Source organism: Lissotriton helveticus, chromosome 1_1, assembly GCF_964261635.1.
Source record: "Lissotriton helveticus chromosome 1_1, aLisHel1.1, whole genome shotgun sequence".
Classification (NCBI taxonomy): Eukaryota; Metazoa; Chordata; class Amphibia; order Caudata; family Salamandridae; genus Lissotriton; species Lissotriton helveticus.
In genome coordinates, this window is record NC_136057.1 from 928,238,408 (window position 1) to 928,259,029 (window position 20,622).

Here is a 20,622-nt window from a genome sequence, read left to right on the forward strand (position 1 = left end):
GCGCTGCCTGTGCACGTATTAAAAAAAATCAGCTCTGACTCTCTCACTCCAGCGCATAAATAGAATGCCATTAATAACCAGAACTCAGGCTCTGTGACTCACACCAGTCAGATTGTGCGTGGCATTTTGTGGCAAAAAACATATAACTAACGATTGTAGTGTGGGCCTGTATGTTAATTGTGCGACAATCATCCCTGAAGCATTTCCGACCCCCCTTATTAAAAATATTTTTTTAAAAGATCACCTTTTATCTTACAGCATCACATGCGTTACAAAATGACCAGGATGGCCGGGTGAACTGAAAGCTGGGAAAGCAGTCCTAGCAGATTAAGTTTAAACAGCTAGGATTGTAACGTGAGACCGCTGAGGAGGAAGACACCCTCAGACGGGTCCGACGATTCATCACAATGAGTTCTGCCTGTCTGAACACTCCCCATCCATTTAACTGAGTCATAAACTGAACTAGGCATCTTCAACAAGCACTGGCGTTGCCAATAGGTTTCGCATTTGGAAAGTTGGCATTGTCATTGTCAATAACAATATATAAATATAAAATGTCATTTACAAAACCAATAGCTCCAACTTTCTAAATGGGAAACCTGTTGGCAACGCCAGTGCCTGTTTGGAAAGGCGTTGGCTCAAATCCACCCTGTATACATATAACAGTGAGTCAAGCCATTTTGCTTTTGAGTGGGGCACTGGTTGAATCCACTGCTTACAGATCTATCTTCTCCCCAACAGGATTAAATAGAACAGTTTGTTGCCATAGTCCTGAGGGTTTCCTGCTTCTAGCGACACCCCAAAATTAACCAGTTTAGAGCTTACCTGGATTTGGATGTGAGGGATGGCATTCAAACACTCAATAACGTCTTTGAAAAAGTCCTCGCTATTGGGACAGAGCATGAACATTTGGATGTTGTCCGCATTCTATGGGCCACAATTCTTATAACATGCCTCTTCTGAACCCCTTCAATTTTGATTGTCTTTGTTAAGGGAAAAAAGATCTTCCCCCTATCTCAATGACATGCTGTTGAAAGCAGGGTCATCCCAATCAGTCTTCTCCCACATCTAGATTACGACGGACCTTCTGCATTCCCTGGGGTTCACTATCAACGTGCCAAAGTCATTCCTGACTCCTCAGACACTCCTTTTTATTGGAGATGTTCTGGTCAGAGTACAACTTTGGGCTTATCCTTAAAAATCGCTAGTCCAGGATATTCTGACTATGATATCGATGGTTCAGCTTCTAGCCTGGGTTTCGATGAGACTGACTGAGGCTGCTGCGCCTCATGGCCTCCTGCATGTGACACATGCCCGCTGGCATTTGCAGGTTCTGCAGTGGGACTTGAAGCTCCAGTGGACGCAGCATCAGGGGAATCTCTCAGACATGGTCCAGTTATCAGTGGGCACTGCAAAAGATCTGCATTGGTAAATTAACAAACCGTAGTTGGAACAGCGACAGACCACTCTCCCTTCTTCCAACCAGATCTGACAGTATCGACAGATGCAGGACTCCTGTGCTCGGACGGCCATCTAGGAGAGGTGGAGATCAGAGGCCTGTCGTCTCTGGCAGAATCCGGACTCCACATCAACCTGTCTGAGCTCAAGGCAATCCGACTGGCATTAAAAACCTTTCTACCAGGCCCACCACCTGGAACGTCCCGCAGCGGTCCTACTGGCCGATATCGACAAGGCCTTCGACTCCCTGGGCTGGTCTTATCTTTTTAAATTACTGGAGGCTATTAATCTAGGTCCACGCTTTCCAGCTTATGTTAAACTCCTATACACCGACCTGACAGCCTGAGTGAGGGTGGCTGGATATCGTTCGGACCCCTTTTGCATCCGAAGGGGGACAAGGCAGGGATGCCCTCTGTCCTCGCTTCATTTGGCTTTTGCCACCGAGCCACTGGCGGCATGGGTACGCCTGGATGCGACCTATAGAGGTCTGGTTTGGTCTTCAGAATACGCAGATAAAATCGCACTCTACGCAGGCGACACGCGATTCTTCTTTTCTGACCCCGCGGTTGGAGATTCTACGGGTGTTTGGCGAGACGACGGGGCTGCACACCAATCCATCTAAATCGACACTTTTTCCGATCTGTGGGGAGCAGGGGTGTCCGGACTGGGCCTCACAGCTAGTCATGGCAAAGGACGGCTTTAAATACCTCGGTGTCTATATCACCAGGGATCCCACCTCGGCGTGGTCGCTTACCATGGCCCCTCTGCTTCCTGTAGTCCAGAGGAGACGACGGTATGGTCCCATCTCCCCCTGTCTCTTTACGGCAGGTCAGCGATTTTTAAAATGGTATCGTTGCCGCACTTATTATACAAATTGCAAAATTACCCTTATCCCATCCCTCCGTCCTGGTTTCCTCAAGTAAATGCTCTCCAGAACAACTTCCGGTGGGATGGCGGGCGGTCCAGGTGGCTCTGGCGACCTGCGTCCAATCGACTTACTGTGGGGGCATTGCGGCTGCAGACGTAAGATCCTACTACTGGGCGTCCCAACTGCTGGTCATCAAAGAAAGGTGGTATAATCCGCAGGACGATCCGGCCTATGCGGTAGAGCGGCTCTTCCTAGAGGTCTATCCACTGTTGGATCTTCTATATAGTGCCTCCGCCCTGGACGCCCTCCCCCCAGCCTGTCGTACCGTGATCCAGATTTGGCGAAGTATATGGGATGGTGGGGTATGCTGACGTGTGAGACGCCCCTCTGGCGAGGCACGTGCCTCCGATCGGTCGCGGTGTTGCCTGGGTTCCGTCGGTGGGATGCAATTGGGATCTCGACACTGGGTGACGTGATGCGCGGTCCCACACTCAAATCCTTTCAAAGGCTGCAGGAGGAGTTCGACCTCCACAAATCCCAATTCCATAAGTATCTCCAGCTTTGGCACGCTCTCTCTCTCTCTCTCTCTCTCTAAAGACCTTACGACTTTGCCAGAATTCCATCCCCTGGAGGGTAGACTGTTGATGGGTGATCTGGATGAACACAAAATCCGTCAGCTTTACCAGACGTTGACCACACATACCAAGACGAACCTGCATCGGACGCAAGCGGCATGGGAAGCTGACATGCCGTCCCTTTCGGATGAAGACTGGACCGAGGCTCTTGCTAGTCCGAGGGGCTCAGAAGTATCATCTAGGTATAGACTGATACAGTTTAAATACCTGCATCTGGTGTACTATACCCGCTTCCGCCTCTGGAAGATGGGAGCTATGTCGTCTCCCGCATGCCTCAGATGCCAGTCCGATGACCGATCCTTTTTACACACAGTCTGGGGTTGCACAGTGTTACATTTTTGGTCGGGGGTACTGTCCTGCCTGGGGTGGGACCTCCCAGAAGATCCACGCCTGACCCTCCTCCACAGTACTGACGATATAGGAGGGAACATCTATAAGAGACACCTTCTTTTCCTTGGGCTCACGCTAGCTAAGCACGACATAGCCCAGCACTGTAAGTCTTCATCTCCCCATGGGGTGGCGGCCTGGAAATCCGCGTTAGCAAATGCATGTCTGCCGAGGTGGCGGTGTTTCAGGCAGGGGGTTGCCCGCAGAAGCATGGGAAAATTTGGGCTGCATGGGCCAAGTATCGGGGTATTGATCTTGCTATTTTTCCCACGTCCACGAATCAAGATCTCATAGACACTCACCATCACATGACTCTCCACTCCTACTCGTGGATTAGTCGGCGCGGAGATGTGATCATATGTATTTATGCCTGTTTAGTCTTTGAAGTGGGTTGGGCGGTGCGGGAATGGGGGGAGAAGGGCGGCGGGGGCTGTTGGGCCGGGCGTTTTATAGTTTCTCGCAGGATATCCGGGGCAGCAACCAGTATACTTAAGTTCATTGCTATGTATAAATATGGCTTGTCCGGGGGCTCACCCCATTGGATGGAAAAAAAAATCAATAAAATGTGTTGTAAAAAACAAAACAAAAACCTTTCTACCTTCCATTAAAGGAACGCTAGTGTAAGTGTTCACTGACATCACCACCACCATGTGGTACTGCAACAGTTTTAGAGAGAGGTGGGGGTCATGGACCCTTTTTTGAGAGGCCCTGCTTCTCTAGACATTGCTGGAAGGTCAAGGCATTTCCCTTGTGGTTCAACACCTGGTTAGCTCTCTGAACACCAGAGCTGACTAACTCAGCTGAAGTTGCCTTTTGGATCACAAATGACAACTCCATCGGAGGTGGTGCATGGTCTCTTTCAGCATTGGGGAGAGCCTTGATTAGATCTGTTTGCCACCCCGAGAATGTGCAATGGCAGCAGTTTTGCATGTTGGCGATTCCAATGCGGCTATCGCTCAAAGATGCTTTTCATCTCGAGTGGAGCTCATGACTCCTGTACGCTTTTCCGCACATACCACTCCTGCCCAGAGTTCTCAAGAAGATTAGGAATGACCATGCCAAAGTCATCCTTGTGGCTCCAGACTGGGCTCAGTGAGTTCGTTTGGTATCCTGAGCTGAGCTGTTGAGCTTGGCCATCATTCCTCAGATCAGTGTGCCTGTTTGGGAGGATCTTCTGTCGCAGCAGCAGGGGAGGGTTCTCCACCTGAACCTGTCAACATTCAGCCTTCATGCGTGGAGATAAAGCGGTGACAGTTGCCACCTTTCGACCTTTTGCCCGAAGTCTACAATGATATCTTGGCGTCCCTACACAAAGTATACTCTGGTCATTGGAATACATTTGTGGCATGGTGTGCAGGGAAACAGATTGATCCCTTATCTGCTCCCCTTTCTGAGCTTCTTTTGTTTATACTTACCCTAGCCCAGCAAGACTCTGCATTGGGCACTTTGAAGAGTTATTTATCTGCCATATCCGTCTTCTTGTAGCTGCCAGATCAGCCTGCTCTCTTCAAGTCCCCTATTGTAAATAGGTTCCTTAAAGGTCTACAATACATTTCCCCCAGCTCCCTTTTTTATGCCTCAATGGGACCATAAATTGGCTCTTACTTCCTTTATGTGCTCCCTTTTAGCCGCTTCATTCTTGTTTTCATAAGCTTCTTATCAAGACTGCCTTTCTGGTAGCAGTTGCATCTGTCTGGAGAGTCAGTGAGCTACAAGCACTATCCTCTCAGCCTCCCTACATCACCCTTTTACTCGACAAACTGGTCCATCGCACCTGAGCATCCTTCTAGCAAAAGGTAGTCACCCTATTCCACGTAGGCCATTTAACGACCTATTACTCTCTGCCTCATCTCTCTAAGGAAGACGAGAGACTCGACCAGCTGTTCCAAAAACAAGCGTTGTCGTTCTACCTTGACAGCACAAAACCTTTCCGGTGGACGATCAACTCTAAGTGGGGTATGTCAGGCCACGAAGGGGAAAGGTGTGCGGAAATGGACCATCCCAATAGATCATGCGCTGCATTAAAATCTGTTACACATTGTCCAAAAAGCAATCCGCTGGGGGTTTGTTTGCTCTTTCCCTCAGAGCCCAAGGCTGCGACCACTGCATTAGCACGCGGACTGTCGGTGCTAGACATCTGCCAGCCAGAACCGTGGACACCGCGTATGTCATTTCCAGCACAGACAACACCACACGGAGCTGAACAATGCCACCTACCGGCACGCAGGGCTACTGTTAACAAAAAATGTCCAGATCCAGTCTGACTCTTGAGGATAATTCTAATTTAAGGAATCTGCGGCTATATAGTCTCTTCCAGATAAGGCATTACTGAAGTTAAGAGAACAGTCAGGCTCTTCACGTAGGACTTACTATCATAAGCCTAAGCCTTAAACATAGTTCTCCAGTATTGGGGTGTCTTTCATAGATTCACATGCCTGAATCATTCCCCGTCGTCGGAGTGGGAGTACCACGGTACATAAAATAGCAATAACATGCACATAATAACCAAAAAACCTTGGTAATAAACAACCAGGAAGTAAAGTAGCCCTAAGCTACAAGAGCAAAAACTTCACCGCTCATGACTATCATAATCATTTTGTATAGTCTAAACTGCAGCCAATCAGGTGACCGCACCCACCAGAATGTTCTCCCCGGAGTTTCAGGCTCTAAGATTTTCTACTGCACGTCGTGTGAAGGGAGTCTCCCTGAGCTTTGCTCAGTAATTCACTTTTCTGACTGTATTTCTTAATCCAAGATGTCCTCTTCTTCAGGCCTTGTGAATCTTGTGGGAAGCTCCGGCTTTTTAAAGAAGATCCCCACAAAAAGTGCATCTACTGCCTTTATCCTGATCATGAGGTGAGAGAGTGTAAAATCTGCAGGACCTTCCCTCAGAAGACCCTCAGAGACAGGGAAGGACGCCTTCTTCTGTGGCTACAGAAGATTAAAGACCAAGACAATCCCTTATCTGAAGTGGGAAGTGTGGCTCCAGGTCATCTGTATCCTCAAGAAAGTGGACGGCTGAGGAAGATCTATCTTCCACTGGGGCTAAGGTGTTGAGGAAAGTTCAGCCCTCCAAGGGCTCTGGCCTGCCTTATGTAAAAAAAGGCTTCTCCACCTTCTGGATCATCATCTGTATCGCCCCCTAAAAGGACTGGAAAGTCTTTGGTATCTAAGAGGCTTCCTGAGAAGGTTTTTCCTCAGAAGAAGAAGTCTACGCAATCGACGGAGTCGTCGTCTGCTCCTTAGTCGTCGATTATCATCGTCGACGCCTCTTCAACGTCGACAGTCACCTTCTCATCACCTAAGCCTAAGATGATAATGTCGTCAGCCTCTTCACCGTCGACGCTGGTCTCTGTTGTGGTAAGACCTATTTAGTCGACGAAGATAATGCCGTCCATCGTCGTCGATAACGAAGGGAGGTAAGATTCCGTCGACGAGTGCTCCGTCGACGAAGACTGGCTCGACGTCGACGACCCCACCGTCAACGAAGGCTGGCTCGACATCGAAGATCCCACCGTTGACTAAGACTGCCTCATCGGCGACCGCTTCATCGTCGACGAAAATTGCCCCGTCGGCGAAGCCATCTTCGACGAAGGATGCCTCGTTGTCAAACATCGACGAAGGTTACACCATTGCTTAAGGTAACTGTCTCATCGATACCATCTCCTTCGACGACTGCACCGTCGACGACACTTTTATCAACCTGTACTGAACCACAAGTATGGTCTTCCACACCATCTACAGCCTCTTTTGCCCAACCGATTACGACACCTTCTCTGCCGGAGAGACGTGGCTCGTCATTACAAGCTCGATCACCGCTTAATTTGCCAGTCCAATTGCTGGATTCCGATGATGATGATGATGAGGAGCAATCTGATGTAGACGACAGGTTCCTCACTGCTGCAAGTCCATCTGAATTGCTTATTAAATATCAAGAGGAAGATCCAGACGAAAAACAGTTCTCCGAATCTGTATGTCAAGCTCCTGCCACGATGCCCTCAGCACAAATGCCTTTGGCCCTTCTTAATAATTTACAGTACATGTTAGACGATTACTATCGTCGTTTCCCTCCATCGGAGTCGGCAGGATCTCTCCCATCCACTCCCATGCCTCAGGCCTCTGCATCCACTTTGAAATCTCCAAGACCACCTTCTCCAGCACCATCTCATCATTCTCAAGTCGGGAATACCAAGGATGAGGTTAGGGAGGAAGGACAGGTGGATGACAAGTCTAGTCTGTCGGAGTGGGATGACTACCAAATTCAGATACCATCACCTTCTGCTCCAGCTGCAGCTAATTCGCCTCCAGTAGACATCAGAGGCTTCCATCTCCTGATGGAAAGAGCTACTAAAAGGTTCCTAATCCCAATGGAAACAAAGAAAGATGAGTGCTTTCTTTATGATTTTAAACTATTCCCATCATTGACTTCATATGGAAGGAAGGTTTAAAAATCATGGCGACACCCAATTCCCTTCCGGCTGTATTGCACAGGTTAGACAAAAAATACAAGGCACCGGCAAACTCTCCTGCATGCCTAATAGGAAAACCTAAGGCTGATTTGGTCGTCGCTCAAGCCGCGCAAAGACGGGCTAGGAACCCCTCTTCACCTAATTCGGCTCCACCTGATAGAGATAGCAGGCGTTTGGATTCCATCGGGAAGAGGGTCTCCACGATGGCAGCAACCACTGTATGAGCCGCAAACTCCCTAGCGATATTAGGGAGATACGACAGGCAAATATGGTCCGACATCTCCCCCTATGTTGAGATGTCACCAGAACCTGCGAGATCTGAGGCAAGGCAGATATTGCGAGAGGGTGAACTTGCTTCAGCAGAAATGATCGACGCAGCAGTAGACGTGACGTCTACAGGTTTCAGACAGCTAGCGGGCGTGGCTGTGTTGAGGAGACAGGGATGGCTAAAGTCCACATCGTTTCGCCAAGAGGTCCAGACCAAAATAATGGACATGCTTTTTGATGGCGAGTTTCTTTTTGGCCAGCATGTTGACGAGGCCCTACAGGCTATCAAAAAGGACACTGAAACGGCGAGATCTTTGGGTAGCCTGCAGTTTCGCAAGTCGTCCTTTCGAGGGGCTAAAGGGCTTGGATCCTTTTCCAACAGAGGAAATTACAATCAGCAGAAGTCATATCAAACCTCTCAATCCAACCAGAGGTGTCAGCCCTACAAACCACAGTCTTACGGACAGCTGGGTAATTCTTACACGCAGTCCAGAAGGAAGTCCTCCTACCGTGGAAGAGATTCCAATAAAAACAGTGAGACATGCCACCTGCCACCATCTCTACCCTCCCCCCAGTCAAAAGTTGGAGGAAAAATATCCTGATTCTACTCGAACTGGTCCGCAATTACTACAGACAAGTGGCTCCTGGATATAGTGGCCAGAGGACACAATTCAGAATTTGTCAAAATTCCCCCAAATTCTCCTCCTAAGGGCCCACCTCCAGCTCATATCAAGGAGTTGTTCACCCAAATACAATCAATGATACAGAAGGGAGCAATCGAAAAAGTTCCTTACTTGCAAAAGGGAACAGGTTTTTACTCAAGATTTTTCCTCATAAGGAAAAAATCGGGGGAATGGCGTCCCATCCTCTACCTGCGCGCCCTCAAATACTTAAAGAAGTTGACCTTCTGAATGTTAACACTTCAAGAAATCCTCCAGCTTCTTTCAATGGGGGATCACAAGGCCACCCTCTACCTTCAAGAGGCTTATTTTCATGCACCGATCCTCCCCAGACACAGAAAATTCTTATGATTCAGAGTGGATGGCAAGGATTTTCAGCTCAAAGTTCTCCCCTTTGGACTTCTCTCGAAGGATAGGGAGCACACCTTCAGGGAATGACTGTCAACGGAACGTGGAATGTGCAACAAAGGAAGTGGCACATCAACCTCCTGGAGCTACGAGCCATATTCTTGGCCTTGAAATCCTTTCAAACAGTCATCCAAGAGCCTCGGTACTAATTCGGACAGACAATACAAGTATGCATTATTTAAGTCAAGTCAAGTCAGAATTTATATAGCGCACTACATACCCATAGGGTCTCAAGGCGCTTGAGGAAGGGGGGGGAGGTTTACTTATCGAATATCCATGTTTTAAGTTGTTTTCTGAAGGCTAGGTGGTTTTGAGTAAGGCGGAGGTGGATGGGAAGGGAATTCCAGGTCCTGGCCGCTAAGTAGGAGTAGGATCTTCCTCCCATGGTGGCTTTGTGGATGCGCGGAACAGCGGCGAGGGCTTGGTTGGACGAACGCAGCTGGCGGGTGGGGGTGTAAAAGGAAAGGCGTGTGTTGAGACAATCAGGTCCAAGTTCGTATAGGGCTTTGTGTGCATGGGTGAGGAGACGGAACGTTATTCTCTTGTTGACGGGGAGCCAGTGAAGGTCTTTCAGGTGGGCGGAAATGTGGTCTGTGCGGGGGATGTCTAGTATGAGTCTGGCTGAAGCATTTTGGATGCGTTGGAGTTTTTTCTGTAGTTTTGCGGTGGATCCTGCGTAGAGCGTGTTTCCGTAGTCCAGACGGCTTGTAACCAGTGCATGGGTGACCGTTTTTCTTGTTTCGGTGGGGATCCAGTGGAATGTTTTTTTGAGCATGCGTAGGATGTTGAAGCATGAAGATGAGACGGCGTTGACTTGTCTGGTCATCGAGAGTGAGGAGTCCAGGATGATGCCCAGGTTCCGTGCGTGGTCCGTCGGAATGGGGGCTTTTCCTAGGGCCGTTGGCCACCAAGAGTCGTCCCAGGCGGAAGGGGATGAGCCTAAGATGAGGACTTCCGTTTTGTCCGAGTTCAGTTTCAGACGGCTGTGCTTCATCCACTCGGCTACTTCTTTCATCCCTTTGTGTAGGTTGGTTTTGGCGGTCGTTGGGTCTTTGGTGAGTGAGAGGATCAGCTGAGTGTCATCAGCGTAGGAGATGATGTTGAGGTTGTGTTGACGTGCGATGGTTGCGAGGGGGCTCATGTAGACGTTGAAGAGGGTGGGGCTGAGTGATGATCCTTGCGGGACGCCGCAGATGACTTCGGTGGCCTCTGACTTAAAAGGGGGGAGGCGGACTCTCTGAGTTCTTCCAGCGAGGAACAAAATGATCCAGTCCAATGCTTTTCCTTGAATTCCGATGTTTCTGAGACGTTGTATCAGGGTGCTATGGCAGACTGTGTCGAAGGCTGCGGAGAGGTCAAGGAGGATAAGGGCGACTGTGTCTCCGTTGTCCAGAAGTGTTCGAATGTCGTCTGTTGCTGCGATGAGGGCGGTCTCGGTGCTGTGTTTGGCTCGGAAGCCAGACTGTGAGGCGTTGAGTGATTTGTTAGTTTCGAGGAAGGTGGCGAGCTGATTGTTAATGGCTTTCTCAATGACTTTGGCAGGGAATGGGAGGAGCGAGATGGGCCGGTAGTTTTTGAGTTCGGTGGGGTCAGCTGTGGGTTTCTTCAGGAGGGCGCTGAGTTCGGCGTGTTTCCAGCTATCTGGGAATGTGGTGGAGTTGAGGGAGTAGTTGATGACATCTCGGAGATGGGGTGCGATAATGGAGTCTGCTTTGTTGAAGATGTGATGGGGACCTGGGTCTGTAGGGGATCCTGAGTGGATGGAGTTCATCAGGCGAATGGTCTCTTCTGTTGTGATTGGGTTCCATTCGAGAAGGATATTCGGAGGAGGTAACGGTTCGGAGGTGGGTGGGGTGGATTGGTTTGCAGGTGTGTTGTCAAAGCTGTTATGGATGTCGGCGATTTTGTCATGAAAGAATGAGGCAAGGGAGTCGCAGAGGGCTTGAGAGGGGGTGATGTCGTTAGAGCTGGCGGTGGGGTTGGTGAATTCTTTGATGATGTTGAAAAGTTCCTTGCTGTTGTGGGCGTTGTTGTCTAGTCGGTCTTTGAGTGCTGATTTCTTGGCTGTTCGGATTAGTTGGTGGTGTTTGCGGGTGGCGTTTTTGAAGGCGGCTTGGATGATAGTGTTTGGTTCTGTTTTCCAAGTTTTCTCAAGGGAACGACAGAGCATTAACAAACAAGGCGATACAAAATCGGCCCTTCTCTCCCAGCAAGCCCAGGAGATTTGGGATTGGGCTCTGGGTCACAAGATCAATCTTTCAGCGGTCCATGTTCCAGGGATTTCCAATGTCCTAGCGGATTCTCTCAGCAGATCTGCAATATCCAATCACGAATGGGAGATCACCAACAGACGTAGGACCTAGTCTTTCGGGAGTGGGGTCACCCCGATCTGGACCAGTTTGCAACAATTTAGAACCTCAAATGCCCACACTTTGCAAGCTGGCTTCCCCACAAGGACTCATGCGGGGATGCGCTTTCAATGAGCTGGTCTCAGAATTATGCATATGCCTTTCCTCCGGCTCCCAGATGGCCTCGCTAATACTGGTTCACCGAGCTTCTCCTCCTTTTGGAGTGCGATCCCATTCAGTTTCTACCAATACAGAACCTTCTGACCATTCAGGGGGGTCAAATCTGTCACCCGGACCCAGCCTCCTTGGCTCCTCAACACCTTGAGTTCGCACACTTAGATATCCCTGCGGATTGCCAAGAGGTTTTAGCCAATGCCAGAGGACCTGCCACGATTAAGACATACAAGCTCAAATGGAAGAGATTCTGCGCCTGGTGTCACTCTGCCAATATAGATCCAATTCATGCCAAGCCAGAACAGATCTTACCGTTCTTTCTTAATTTGGCTAGATCGGGTTTATCTCATTCCACGTTGAAAGTATTCTTGGCAGCTATATCGAGGTTCCTTCAGGGTGGCTCTAACTCTCTATTGTACTAGAATTATTCAGCAATTTATTAAAGGACTCTTTCGAAAGTTTCCTCCTATTCGTCGTCCTCCTCAATCCTGGCATTTGAATGTGGTACTCGTTCAGCTCATGCGTCGCCCCTTTGAGCCTATTCATAAGGTGGATCTTAAGTTCCTTTCGTGGAAGGTTTCTCTACTTTTGGCGCTGACATCAGCAAGAAGGGTCAGCAACATTTAGGCATTCACTATTAAGTCACCTTTTCTACAATTCACGTCAAATTCAGTGGTGCTTCATACCAATCCAAGCTTCATGCCTAAGGTTCCTTCAGACTTTCACCTTAATGAACCAGTAATTCTGAAGACATTTTTTCCAAATCCTCAAACAGCGGCAGAAAGAGCTTTGCATTCCCTTGACATCTGGAAATCTCTCCAGTTCTATGTGCAACGAACTGCAACAATTCGGAAAACAGAACAGCTATTTGTAGCATATGGAAGGCTACGTCAAGGTTACGCTGTATCCAAACAGACTATAGCTCGTTGGATGTCCTCGACGATTAGTCTGTGTCATCAACAGGCGGGAAGGCCTCTACGCTCCATGTCAAGAGCACATTCTACAAGAGCGGTCCCCTCTTCCACCGCTCTCTTTGCTGGTGTGCCTCTTCATCAGATCTGCAGAGCGTCAACCTGGTCCTGCAGGCACACGTTTACCAAACATTTCTGTTTGGACACTGCAAGTACGTCAGTGGGACGAGCAGTTCTCCGCAATCTTTTCAAATAAGGTGAGCCTCTGTTCTCCCTCCTCCACTATGCTCTTTTTAGACGCTTATTCATACATTGTGTTCTTTCTTGCCCAGTATGCATTTGTAAGCACTATTGTATTTATATACGTTTTAGATTATGCTCATGCTGCATTGAGATGCCTGTTTACATATATACTGTGATACAAAGAGCGTCTAACGAGCATTATGGTTTGTACTGCTATCTACTCTGATTCAGTCATGTGAATCTATGAAAGACACCCCAATACTGGAGAAGAACAATAGTTACTTACCTGTAATCTGTAGTTCTCTAGTATTGGTGTATTTCATAGATTCACATGCAACCCGCCCACCTCCCCGCAGAGGCTCTTTAGCTATGATGTTTAGCTTCACTCCTGTGCGAGAAAATCTGAGAGCCTGAGCCTCTGGGGAGAACATTCTGGTGGGTGCTGTCGCCTGATTGGCTGCAGTTTGGACTATACAAAATGACAGATAGTCATGAGTGTGGAAGTTTTTGCTCTTGTAGCTTAGGGCTACTTTACTTCCTGGTTGTTTATTACCAAGGTTTTTTGGTTATTATGTGCATGTTATTGCTATTTTATGTACCGTGGGACTCCGACGATGGGGAATGATTCAGGCATGTGAATCTATGAAAGACACCAATACTGGAGAACCACAGATTACAGGTAAGTAACTATTGTTCTTTTATTGCATATGTTATGATTGCCGGAGGTAAATGGTTCTTACATTTTCATCTATCCAAAATAATGATGTGCTACAAGGAGCAGCACCTCTACCCCAGTCGGAGTACTAGGCACAAGATTTGTTATATTCTAGAGTAAGTGCTGTTTGTAAACTGCTTTGTACCACGTAGATTTTAAAAAATATAACTGCAGCACTTTGAAATAAACAATAGCTTGCTGTTTGTGACTGAAGTACATTAAAATGTGTATCAAACACACCAAGACTGGTAAAATCGGCACGTAGATATGCAAAAAGTTCAAAAGGCTGATAGACATTTAACTCTTCAACTACTGACTATATGCTCGCCTTGAAAGGTATGCCGTTGGTGGACTACCGTGGCAGGTGGCGCTGAAGGGGGCCTTTATCCTTCTTGCGGTACCAGCTTCCTCTTACTCGTTGCTGAAGAGAAAATCTGTTGTGCGTATAGTAACAAACAAGCCATCTGTTTTGTTATCCATCCACCAGTTTATTTGCCGGTTTTAATGTCCCAACCTGGCTCTCCCATTCTTTTGAGATAACCTCTTTGAGGTCCTATGGTCAAATGATCAACTGTAACTGTTTCTAATCTCCCCGCAATTAACTTTGATTGCCTTATTTACTATAGCGAGGTAAACTTTAATAATCTGATATGCCACTTTGTATGCGTAATATGTATGGTTTCCATGGCGTACATAACAATTTGTGACTTTGTACTTGTTAAATCTGTATTTCTTTTCTAATTGTTTGCCTTCTGACTTGTCTGTTTCTTTGCAGGTCGGAAGAACTGTTGCCCACGTCAACAGTGCCAGCATTCCAATGTCACTAAACCTACCAACAACTTTAATGGACTTTCCTGTGGTGGTACCCTTTGAGAGATGGATGGAAGCTTAGACATCAGTTTGCACATAGTAATCACTTTCCAGCATCGCAAGAGAGATTTTTACTTCGAAAGATAGTCTTTGCATATGCAGCTGGTAAACGCAGAGCCTAGATCCAGTATTACGGCTAACAGACATTCTTCATCAACCGGTGTCCATGTGCGATGAAAATGTGTACTGTAAACCTTGAGCGGTCCTCTACTTTCTATTGAAGAGTCAAAATGATGTAAATCGTTAAAGCACCACTATTTTAGCATAATAAAACAGAAAGTCCAAAGAGCTCTCCTATAGACTACTCCTGATAACTTTGCTTCTTCAATATTTGTAGCTTATTGCAACTTACTTTCTTCTAAACAAATACAAGATTTCATCTATTTTGTTGTGCAAAAGTGCTTTGACTAACACACAAAGGTAGGTTTTTCCCATTCATGGAGAAACTCCGGACAATGTTTTTTGTCATTAATATATAACCGATCATTCAGTGGAATGTCTTTAGTCAAAGATGATGCATTTATGATCCGAGATTGACATGTCCCAACTTTTCAACCTTTTATTCATGGTTTCCTCTTCCCTCTTGTTTACACAAAGAATAATGTTTATAGTTGTTTGTACAGTGGGGGTCTACAACAAGAAGTGTATATTTTAAGACTATTTTTTAATGATTTGACAATTTTTGTAAATCATTTTTCAGCTTCTGTAGCTGTAGATTCTCACTGTGAATTCCTCGCTTGCTCATGCATAAGTGTTTGCAATACCAAATATGCAGGTTTAGTCATTTTTTGCCTGTCAGTGATTGTTTCACATGTGTACCTGTTTTGGTTGAGATGTTAAATGGTGGAAGGGTACTGTGGATGTGAATGTGGGAAGTAATTTTAATCATGTGTAATTAGTCACAAGGCCTAATTTACAGTACTATCCGTTGCTGATTTATTTAACAATGCCTTGTTGCTTTGTATGCATTAACGTTTGGGTGTAAAGATTGTGTGTAAATCCAACAGGGAGCCACAGTATTTAAATTGACCAACCTAATGCTACAATTGCTTTGAGGTGGCCAAATGTAAACTAAAAAGCCTTAATGAAAGTGGTGCAATTTTGTATAACTTAGCATCAGTAGTTCAATAAATTTGGATTGCCATGCAAGGGCTTGCATTCTGATTATCTGCCACTTCAGTGTTATGTGTAATGTGTTAATGCTAGTTAATAAATATGGAGTTGGCTATTTTTAAATGCAAAGTGTGCCTTTGGCACAATGTGGTTTCTTGCTTGAGAATATTGAGGTAAGTAACTAAGAGATACGCATCAGATTTTCCTTGTGGTGACGTGAAATAATTTTTTTGTCCCATGTTTTCATATTCAGTCGTTTCCATAACTCAAGACTATTTTCGTAAACATTCATTACTTGTATATTAATGTGTGTGGGCTATATTTGGCTTCTACATTTTTATTTGGCTGTGACTCATATGTTTTTGGAAATGGCATTGTATGGTAGAAACTTAATTGGACCTAAAAGAATATAGAAGGTTACGAAAGCTTTCAGTTATAGCAAATAAATTGTACTTCTAGGCATGGATAGTCTATTATGCTTAGAGATAATCTTGGTTACTTAATTCCACCTCTATCATAAGCAAATGTAGGAAATTGGCTTACAATTGGAGATAGCAGCTTGTATTACCCATTTTATTCAATAATCTGTTCTATAAATGCCTCTTTGCCCATTTGTATATATGTTGCTGGCCACTTTTTCTTAGCAGTACTGGGGCAATTTATAGTAGACTCTACCTGAAGGATTAAATGAAAAGCCTTAAATAATGAAGATTGCAATTAAGTGATTTGGACATTAACTTTTTGTCTGCTGTTAATCTCAGCAAGAAAAAAAATGGATTATGCAAAAAGAGTGGTACTGCACTTAAAAGAAAATCTCTCTGGCTGTGATGTCAGTGTTCAATAGAAAGCTCTGATCTTCAGTTCAGTGAGCTGCTGATGGTAGAAAACAAACAGCAACAAGAAAGGTGATGAAGCTCTTCTAGAAATAAATTATAATGCCTTGTTAAAAAGGTGGTACAAAAGGGGGTGGCGATGGACGGAGCATCCGAACCAATCAAACACTCACACCCAGTCAAAAGATCTGGGTTGAATCCATCACCGTTCTTTAGCCCACTCTGCCACCCCAGTTCAGACATGGCTATATGCAAATCAGTCTGACTCTGTGCCTCATGGGAACAGTCTTGCCCGAACTGCCAAGCCATGCCTTCCCTGGACCGGAAACAAGCTTCCGAGGACCGGTTTCTGGCATTACAGCCGTCTTCAGCCCGGCTTGCTTGAATCCAGTGGCAAAGTGAGCAAGGCACTCACGTCTGAGCATACCCTGCCACACTTATGGCGGCCAAAAGCGATACAAAAGGGGGTGGCGCTGGACGGAGCATCCGAACCAATCAAACACTCACACCCAGTCAAAAGATCTGGGTTGAATCCATCACCGTTCTTTAGCCCACTCTGCCACCCCAGTTCAGACATGGCTATATGCAAATCAGTCTGACCCTGTGCCTCATGGGAACAGTCCAGCCCGAACTGCCAAGCCATGCCTTCCCTGGACCGGAAACCAGCTTCCGAGGACCGGTTTCTGGCATTACAGCCGTCTTCAGCCCGGCTTGCTTGAATCCAGTGGCAAAGTGAGCAAGGCACTCACGTCTGAGCATACCCTGCCACACTTATGGCGGCCAAAAGCGATACAAAAGGGGGTGGCGCTGGACGGAGCATCCGAACCAATCAAACACTCACACCCAGTCAAAAGATCTGGGTTGAATCCATCACCGTTCTTTAGCCCACTCTGCCACCCCAGTTCAGACATGGCTATATGCAAATCAGTCTGACCCTGTGCCTCATGGGAACAGTCCAGCCCGAACTGCCAAGCCATGCCTTCCCTGGACCGGAAACAAGCTTCCGAGGACCGGTTTCTGGCATTACAGCCGTCTTCAGCCCGGCTTGCTTGAATCCAGTGGCAAAGTGAGCAAGGGACTCACGTCTGAGCATACCCTGCCACACTTATGGCGGCCAAAAGCAGTAAAAAAGGTAGCATCACACTTGCAAGTTTTGTATCTTTCCTATAAGAATTGTATATAGTTGAGATATGATTGTACGCAGACAGTGGTGATGTCTCTCTCTGCGCTTTTGCTCCATTTCAAATGATCCAAGAATTTTCATAGAAATACTGATATGCAGCTGTATACTTGAAGCAAATGGGAAATAACAAGCCACTTACCTTCTTCAACACTTTCTGGTGGATACTCTAGCCGCAGATTTCTAACTTTTAGAATATTCCACAGCCCCCATACTGGACTGAAAGATTCCACTAGGTGGTGCAGCTCAGCGTACTTCTTTCTGCAACTGCAGTGACTGAGTGGAGAGGTATATAAGCATCACACATCCACACTGCTATCAGTTTCTTGCTTGACTCTTTTTGGGCATCCTCAGACATGGAGCACAAAACAGTTGTTGCGATGAGTGTGCAGAGCTCTAGTTTGTGAACTTTTTAGATGGTAAAAATAGACCACTTCACAGAATGGACTGGTGGGAGGGCAGTGAGGAATCTGCCAGAAAGTGCATAGCCAAACTTGTTCTTCTGATGTATACTTACTGCAGATTTCTCATCTTTTAAAATAGATACCAAAGCAGTACCTCCCAAGGTGGAGGTAGAGTGAGGCCCAACCAAAAAGACCTGCAGGACCAAATTTACAAAATACTTTTCCCGTTTGTTAAAAGAGCTTGTATAGCGCATAGCTGCCCCAGCGAAAGGGCTTTCCAGTGCTGAACCTGAAAACTTAGGTACAGAGACTGCATACATCAAAAAAGGAGAGGATGGGGGGGCGTGGCTAAGATGGCGGCCTGAATGAACGCTAGTTCGTGAGGCTCCTCGGCCCGGATCCCCGTTGCGACCCCTTAAGCAGCATTAAGCCCCCGTGCTGGTGAGAACTGTGCCTGGCAGAGCAAGGGCAGTTGGTGCCCGTCCTTTTGGCGACGACAGAACGGCGGTGCTGGTCCCCCATGGCGCCCCTTCCCCCGCGGTGCGGGATCGCGGCTGGTGCTGCGGTATAATGGCGGCCAGAGGAACAGAGTAGCCTGCGCCGATTAGCCACCGCGGGTGACCCACCTGGTGAACGCCCGCCGAGAGGAAGACAGCTGGAGCTAAGGCCGGGTGCCGGTGAGAAGGAGCGTGACAGTAGCGCTTGATGGGCGAGGTGAGCCGCGGAGAGAGCAGCCTGTGACGGTGGGAGCGCCCGACCAGAGTGAGTGCCTGACCAGCAGGGCGCTAAAATCGAGCCCCCGGACTTGGGGCCTACACCCAGGTGACGCTCTAAGCCCCGTCGGAGCTTCAATCTGCGGTGTAGAGGCCAGCGCGGTGGGCATCAGGGGGCTACCCACAGTGAAGATAGCTGCCGGAGTGGAGGTCGGGAGCCGGCGGTGAGATACGAGGCAGCAGCGCCTTGCAGGAGTGCTGAGGTGGGGCCGGTCGGCGGTGGAGGGAGCGCCCGCCCGGGAGGGGCGAAACTTGAGCCCCAGGCTTTGGGGCCTACAGGGGCCAGACTGTCCACACTGCTGAGGCCCTTGAGGAGAGGCGGTGGAAGACCCTGTGTGGCAGAAGACCCTGTGTGGCAGAGGGGCACCATCTGGACACGGCCGGGGGGCAGACCTGCTGGCAGTACGCACTTGCCCACTGTGAAGGGGTCGGTGACTGGACGAGCTACAGCAAAAGTGAAGCAGTTTGCTGCAGGACTCAAGGAGAATGACATGACACCCTGGGAGCCGTCTACAGCATCCGGAAAACACAAGGCATAGATCTGATCACGATACCTGCTGCAAGAAAGAGAATCCGGCCTATTGACCAGCTGGGAGTCTTCGAGTCCAGGCGATTGGGGAGAGAGGATCTAGCTGGATACGGCCTGAGGGGCAGATCTGCCAGCAACATGCACTTGCCCAGTGAGAAGGGGCCGGTGTCCGGAAGGGGAGGAGTGGAGTGGAGGGAACGGGGGTGCCTGTCGTGCGCCTACAGCGTTTTGCCAGCAGGGTGATCGGGACCCGTGGGGGGTACCCTAGGACGTGCGCAAGACGCGGCCTTTCCGGGTGTAAGGTCTAGACTGCGCCGCCCTGCTGACACGTGGGAGCAGGTCCCCGCAGCACATACCCCCCATATAGAATTGAGAGCACAACAAGGGACGGTATAATTGGCTGGAGCAGCGAAGTGGATGGCCGGGGGGGCCTGGATCACGACCCGTGTTGCCTGGACACCGGGTGGGCATGCGATCAGCAGAGAACACTCCCTCAGAGTGGGCAAGCTTTCGGGGTTCCTCCAGACCAGTGCGGACAGTGCATCATGGCCAATGTAGGGCGCAGGGGCGGACGTACCATAACGGACATGCTTGTTAAGGGTACCCCTAAGGGGGAGAAGGGCCCTCCATCCCCAGCAGCAGTGAAAAAGCCACGGGGCAGGAGGACGGAGGGGCCCCTACCACTAAATCGTTCTTGGAAACCCTATTTAACTCCCTGCGCGAGGACTTCCTGACGCTAAAACAAGACAAGGCCGGGGAATACCGTGAACTGCGCCGTGATGTGGATGGCTATGGGGAACGAGTGGCGGCGGTGGAGGAAGCAGAACAGACTAGGAGCGAGGAGGTAGAACAATTGCAGCAAGAAGTCATTCGCCTTTGTTAGCAGCAAGTTGATCTTCAGGTGCACACGGAAGACCTCGAAAACCGCTCTCGGAGGAACAACATAAGGGTCCGAGGCGTGCCATCCAAAGCTGAGGGGGACAGTGTCACCAGCTTTCTACAGGGAATGTTCAGGGAGATTTTGGGGGAAGCCGATGACTTTGAAATCCGCATCGACAGGGCGCACGGGGTAGGCCTGGCACGCAGAGCACCTGCTCCCCCACCTGATATTCTGGCCTTCCTGCCTGACTTTCCCTTGAAAGAAAGAATCCTGAGAGAGGCGCGCCAGAAGCAGCCTCTCCAGCATCAAGGTTACCAGGTGGCATTGTATCAGGACCTTTCGGCCATCACTCTGCACAAGAGAAAGGCCTATAAGGTAGTCACAACGTTCCTGCGTGACAAAGGGATCCCTTATTCCTGGGGTCACCCCTTCAGGCTGATCTTTAAATGGAACGGGGCTCTGCATCAGCTTGGATCT

General features: G+C 48.2%; 1 protein-coding gene across 2 annotated transcripts in view; it reads left to right on the forward strand.

Annotated features, from left to right (window-relative positions):
• Nucleotides 1–15,582, forward strand: part of RAP1B (RAP1B, member of RAS oncogene family) — a 495,913-nt gene extending 480,331 nt beyond the window's left edge. For both annotated transcript variants that reach the window (XM_078676580.1, XM_078676587.1), the window contains one exon: nt 14,339–15,582. The gene's annotated coding sequence lies outside the window, so the exon portion shown is untranslated. The remainder of the gene's footprint in view (nt 1–14,338) is intronic.
• The last annotated feature ends 5,040 nt before the right edge of the window (nt 15,583–20,622 follow it).